Raw genomic sequence first — 6,000 nt, 5'->3', positions numbered from 1 at the left:
AGACACCCGAGAACTTTAAGCGTTTTCGCATATGTCTTTTAACTTTTTTTCTTGGAACATTTTAATTTAAAACAAGTTGATATGCGAAGCATGTTTTGAAAAAATGAAAACACACTGCTAGCAGAAACATGTTTTCAAATAGTGTTTAGAATCTAGGATTTAGATATTAAAAAGAAGCCTTAAAATGTCACCAACAAAAACTAATTTTTGTAATGGCAATAGCTCGTTTTTAGACGAAGACTTTATTAGCTAATGATCTGAAAACTTTTTCTGATTTTGGTAAAAAAACAAAGCTTATTAAAGTGGAAAGTGAACTGTCAGTCAAGTTTTTTCAATTTTTTTTAAAATAATTTGAGATTGGATTGTCTTTAGACGAATTATCTTTTCAATTCCTGAATTTTTCTACATTTTTGCTGAAAACAAAGATTATCAAGGGAATTCGCAATTACCCAAAAGTAGTGAGCAGACATTCACTTTCATATTTTTTTTTGTTTTCTTAAATACTTTGGCGTTAGATCGTTTTCAAACGAATTTTTTTAAGCAAATCATTCGTTTGCTTTTTTACAGGAAACATAGCTTATTATATCTCCTTTTGATTATAAAGAAATGGTAAACATGCAATCAGTTTTTAGAACTTTAATGAATTTTTGTTTTCCCAAAATGTTTTAGTATTGCCTCAATTTTAGACAAATTATTATTTTTTTGAAAACATCAGAAAAGTTTTTTTAATTTTTGCAAAACAAAGAAACAAGAAACTAACAATCAAATATAATACTTTATGGTTTTCTTACAATATTTTGGCTCGTTTTTAATTTAATTATTTTTTTGCGAATAATTCGAAATCTGTAATTTTTGCAGAACCATAATTAGAATCAACAATTAATTTTTAAAGCTGAAACAAATTTTTTGGTTATCTCAAAATATTTTGACATTGGTGTATATTTAGCGAATCATCTGCTATTTTTTTTGTAATTTCTGCAAAAAAAAGTTTATTAAAATGGTTTTTGATTTTAAATAATGAGTGAAATGACAATCAGTTTTTAGAGCATTAACGAATTTTTTGGTTTCTTCAAATATTTTTAGGCGAACGATTATTTCGCAAATCATTTCGATAAATTTAGCAGAAAGTTCTTATAACTTTAAGGAATTTTCTAGTTTACTTAAAATATTTTGTCACTGGTTCGTTTTTAGGAGGATCATACGTAATATTTTTTGCACAAAACAAAAAAAGAAAGACTGAAAAACCAATGAACTGAGAGTTAGATCTTACATGGTTTTAGCGAAGAATTTTTTGCTTTTGCCATAATATTTTTGCACTGGCTTATTTTAAAAAAATATTTTTATGTAATGTTTCTGATTATTGCTAAAAAGATTTTACTTTATTTTTAGCTTGTTATAAAATATTTTAGCATTGGCTCGTTTTCAAGCGAACTATTACGTTTTTGGCGAATATAATCGAAAACTTGTTCTTATTTTTCTATAGAACAAAGCTTATTAAAAGGTGAACGGACAACATTAGTTTTTGGGACTTTAATACATTTTTAGGTATTTTCAAAATATTTTGGCATTGGTTCTTTTTTAAACGAATTATTTTTAAGCAAACCTTTTGTAAAATCTTAGTTATTTTTGCAGAAAAGAAAGCTTAATAAAAGGGCGTTACATTATAAAAAAATAGTAAACCTACCATCAGTTCTTAGAGCTTTAATGCATTTTTTGGCTTTTTACATTTTTCAAAAATTTTGGTATTGACTCAGTTTTAGACGAATTATTATTTTTTTGGCAAATAATTAGAAAAATCTTGTTAATTTTTATAAAAACAAGGGCTTTAGATTGAAAAAACCGTGCACTGATAATCAGTTCTGTGGCTTCAGTATATGTTTTGGTTTTCTCCCAATGTTTTGGCACTGGTTCGTTTTTATATGAAATATTTTTTGGCGAATAGTCCGAATTATTTTTGTATGGAGAAAACAAAGCTTTTTGAAAGGGTTTTCAGTTATAAAAATCAGCAAATAGTTAATCAGTTCTTAGAGTTTTAAAGAAGTGCTTGGTTTTCTTAAAATATTTTGGCATTGGCCTATTTTTAGACAGATATCTTTTAGTTAATCATTTTGTGAAATATTCTTGACTTTTGCTAAAAATACAGTTTATTAAAAAAGTCGTCGATTGTAGAAAAAGTAGCGAAACCGAAATCACGTTTTAAGACTTTAACGAATGTTTTGTTTTTTTGAAATATATTTCCATTGCCTACTTTTTAGACAAATCACTTTTAGAAAATCGTTTTGTAGTTTTTGCAGTAGACAAAGCTTATTAAAAAAGTTTTTTGAAACTGATAATCAGTTCTTAAAACCTTACTAAATTTTTTAGTTTACTCAAAATGTTTTAGCATTGGTTTGTTTTTAGGCGTATCATTTATAAGCGATTTATACAAAAATTTCCTCATTCGACTAGGTTTTGTAAATAGATAATTTTTTCTTAAACTTCTCACATTTTTTTTATTTTGGCATTGGCAAGTTTAAAAAAATTTATTTGGCGAATCGTTCTAAAAGTTGTAGTTTGCAAAAAACAAGTTTTATCAAAAGGAACTTCGACTGTAAAAAAATAATAAATTGAAAATCGCTTTAGATCTTTAATTAATCTTTTACTTTTTCCAAAATATTTTAACATAGGTTCGTTTTTAGACGAATTATTTTGTGGCGAATAATTCGAAACAAATTTCTGATTTTTGTAGAAAACAATGATTATCAAAAAAGGCTTTCAATTGCAAAATAATATGTAATTTTTTTGTGTAGTTTCTTTTAAAAAATAAATGAATTTGTTCTTAAAGAACCAGTTTTTTTGAAAATAAAATAGTTTAACTCTAAACTTGTTTGTTTGTTTAAGTCATGCACCTTATTTAATAATAATAATTTAATACTAGAAAACTTTTATGCGGAACTGTTGGCTCATTAATTTTGGCACTGGTTCGTTTTTAGATGAAATATTTTTTTGGCAAATCATCCGAATAATTTTTGTGTGCAGAAAACAAACCGTTTTTAAAACGGTTTTCGGTTATTAAAAAGAGTAAAAATTTTTTGGTTAATGATTTTGTGAATTTTTTTTATTTTTGTCAAAATGCAGTTTATTTAAAGAGCCATCGGTTGTAAAAAAACGTGAACTGGAAATTACGTTTTAGGACTTTAAAAATATTTTTGTTTTCTTGAATTATTTAGGCATTGGCTAATTCTTAGACGAATCATTTTTAGGAAATTGTTTTGTAGTTTTTGCAGGAAACAAAGTTTATTAAAAGTTTTTCGAAAATGATAATTAGATTTTATGGCTTATCGAATTTTTTGGTTTTTTTAAAATATTTTGGCATTGGCTTTTTTTAGACATATCATTTACAAGCGATTCATACAAAAATTTTTGATTTTTGATTTTGTCAATAGACAATTTTTTCTTAAGTCTTTCATTTTTTTTAATTTTTGCAAAATATTTTGACATTGGTTAAGTCTTAGATTTTCTTTGGTGAATCGTTCTAAAAGTTCGAAAAATCAAGACTTATACATTATTATAATAATAAATTGAGAATCGCATTAGAGCTTTAATGAATTTTTTGCTTTTTTCAAAATATATTGACAATGGTTTGTTTTAGACGAATTATTTTGTGGCGAATCATCAGAAACAAATTCCTGATTTTTGTAGAAAACAGCTTATCAAAAGAGGTTTTCAATTTTAAAATAATATTTTTTTTGAGTGGCTTGTTTAAAAAAATAAAAGAATTTGTTCCTAAAGAACTATTTTTCTCGTAAATGTTAAAACAATTTAACCCTAAACTTGTTTGTTTGGTTAAGTACCTGCACCTGACCTAATAATAATAATTTAATACCGGAAAACTTTCTGCGGAACTGCAACTGTTGGCTTACCTATAAATAGACGCAATGATAATTCGTTTACGATTTCATGTAACTAGTATTTCCTCATCGGAACAGACACGCAATGTAAAAGTGAACTCAACTAATCTAAAAACTTCAAGGTAAATTATTTTTGGTTTAATGTCTTCGAGAACAGATTTAGAGCGCGCCTTCAGATGAAGCTTTCACACAAAAACTGTACCTACTTTAAATAATTAAAAAAAGTGGGAAAATTGTTTCAAGAAAATGATTTTCCTGCGTCAGCACCAAAGCGCAGCTTTGCATCCTCCAGTTCAGTTATTCGCGCGTTTTCGTGCCGAACGCAAGGATCGGGCTCCTGAAACTGAAATTATTTCCGACAAAGGTTCAGTTGGTGCGCGTTTGTGGGAATTTTTAAAAGTGTGTTAAGGTAAATCACTTTGAATTAAATTGGACAAGTAGTAGAATTTCGTGTCGGAATCAATTTACTGGAAGCTAACATTATCTTCTCAATGCAATCGTCTTGAGGGATTTATCTCTGAGTGTTACTAAAGAATTCATCAGACACGGTTCGAGGGAAAAAATTTTGGCACGAAATTGTATTGCTTCCAATATGGGGATTGCTTTCGCTTCAGACGCGAATTGAAATATCTTAAATATTTCGAATTTTAGTAGATCTTCTTCTAGGAAGGATTTTTAATGCATTCGTTTGAATTATTTATTACATGTTGGAATCGCATCGTTTACTTTGAACCCAAAGCTTGTTAGTTGGTGAACGTCATTAAAATGTTAATGAAAGAAGCTTTATACATGATTTCTTGAGTTTAAAACTTTCATTTGGAAATACATTTGTGGCATGTTAAAAATAGTCCGCAAGCGATAAACCTCTGACCTATTGATGGTAAACAGGGCACACATTGTGGCTCAGTTTTTTAAACGAGTTCATACAACCAAAAGCTCTTTCAATTTATTATTGTATTATGAATCTAAATTATGCAAATTCAAAAATTTTGTGACTTTACGAGTGAAACATATTTCTTGTTGCGTGTTGTTTCAGGGTAATTATCGTACAAATTGTTTAGTGTTGTTTTAGGTGATCAATTTCGCGAAAACAGTTTTATACTTTCTTTAAATTCAGTGCATTAATTAAAAACACTTAATCTGAAAATTTATAACGTAAAAAAATTGACTGTAATTAAATTTAAGTTGGTTGTTAAAAATGTTTTTTACATTTTTGCTTTTATTCATTAGAAAAATACATAAATACATCTTTGGAGAATTTTTTCTTATATGATGCTTCTCATCTTGTAAATGTAAATTATTGTTTTATACTCTCTTTTTTTTATTATAACGAACTACACAGTATTTTTAAATTTTACACTATACTTAATTTGCTACTTGCAAATATAGTTTATTATTATTGTTTTTTTATTTTTTTCAAAACAAATTTTATACAGAGTGTTTCATTCAAACTCCCGTATTCTGTAGCTCTGTTATCAGTAAAGTTGCAGTTTTGATATTTTGCATACGTAATTTATATTCTACGACAGATTTCAGAAAAATATTTTTAATTATACAGAGTGTCCTAGGAAAAGTACGCCGTCATAATAGTAACTTTTTTATTGGCATGCTATTATTTTTTGTGCTTATTATGACACCCTTTTAGTTTCTTACACGTTTCTAAAATGTTTTTCAAATCGGTTCAGGCATTGCTGTTCAAAAAAAAACAAGAAAACGTTTTCACACCTTTAGTTTTAAAAATGAAGATACTGCTATTTTGATAACATTATGACTAAGAACGTGTTGAACTTTTTTTTAGCAAATATCTCTAAATGTGCTAGGATTAATAAAAAACGGTTCTTTTTTAATTACGAATGATGTACAAATAAAATAAGCAAAATAAAAAGCTCTAAAGTTTAAAAAGTTTGGAAGTAAGTTGTGAACAGCCTGTAGTATCTCAGATCAATCAAACTTAATTAATAAGTCTCTTAGACATTGTTCAACACGTACCTAGTAATAATAATGTTATTAAGGAAACACTGTTTATAATTTTTATTAATTTATAAAATTAAATGTGTAAAACGATTTTTTTTGGTTTTATTTTATTAAACAGTAATTCCTAAACCGATCT

General features: G+C 27.0%; 1 protein-coding gene across 2 annotated transcripts in view; it reads left to right on the top strand.

The window, feature by feature from the left end:
* Positions 1 to 4,147: 4,147 nt before the first annotated feature.
* Dh31-R (Diuretic hormone 31 Receptor) overlaps positions 4,148 to 6,000 on the top strand; it is a 147,459-nt gene continuing 145,606 nt past the window's right edge. For both annotated transcript variants that reach the window (XM_064354762.1, XM_064354761.1), the window contains exon 1: positions 4,148 to 4,299. The gene's annotated coding sequence lies outside the window, so the exon portion shown is untranslated. The remainder of the gene's footprint in view (positions 4,300 to 6,000) is intronic.

Source organism: Tribolium castaneum, chromosome 2, assembly GCF_031307605.1.
Source record: "Tribolium castaneum strain GA2 chromosome 2, icTriCast1.1, whole genome shotgun sequence".
Classification (NCBI taxonomy): Eukaryota; Metazoa; Arthropoda; class Insecta; order Coleoptera; family Tenebrionidae; genus Tribolium; species Tribolium castaneum.
The sequence above is the reverse complement of the archived record's forward strand: the minus strand, read 5'-3'. Positions and strand labels throughout refer to the sequence as shown.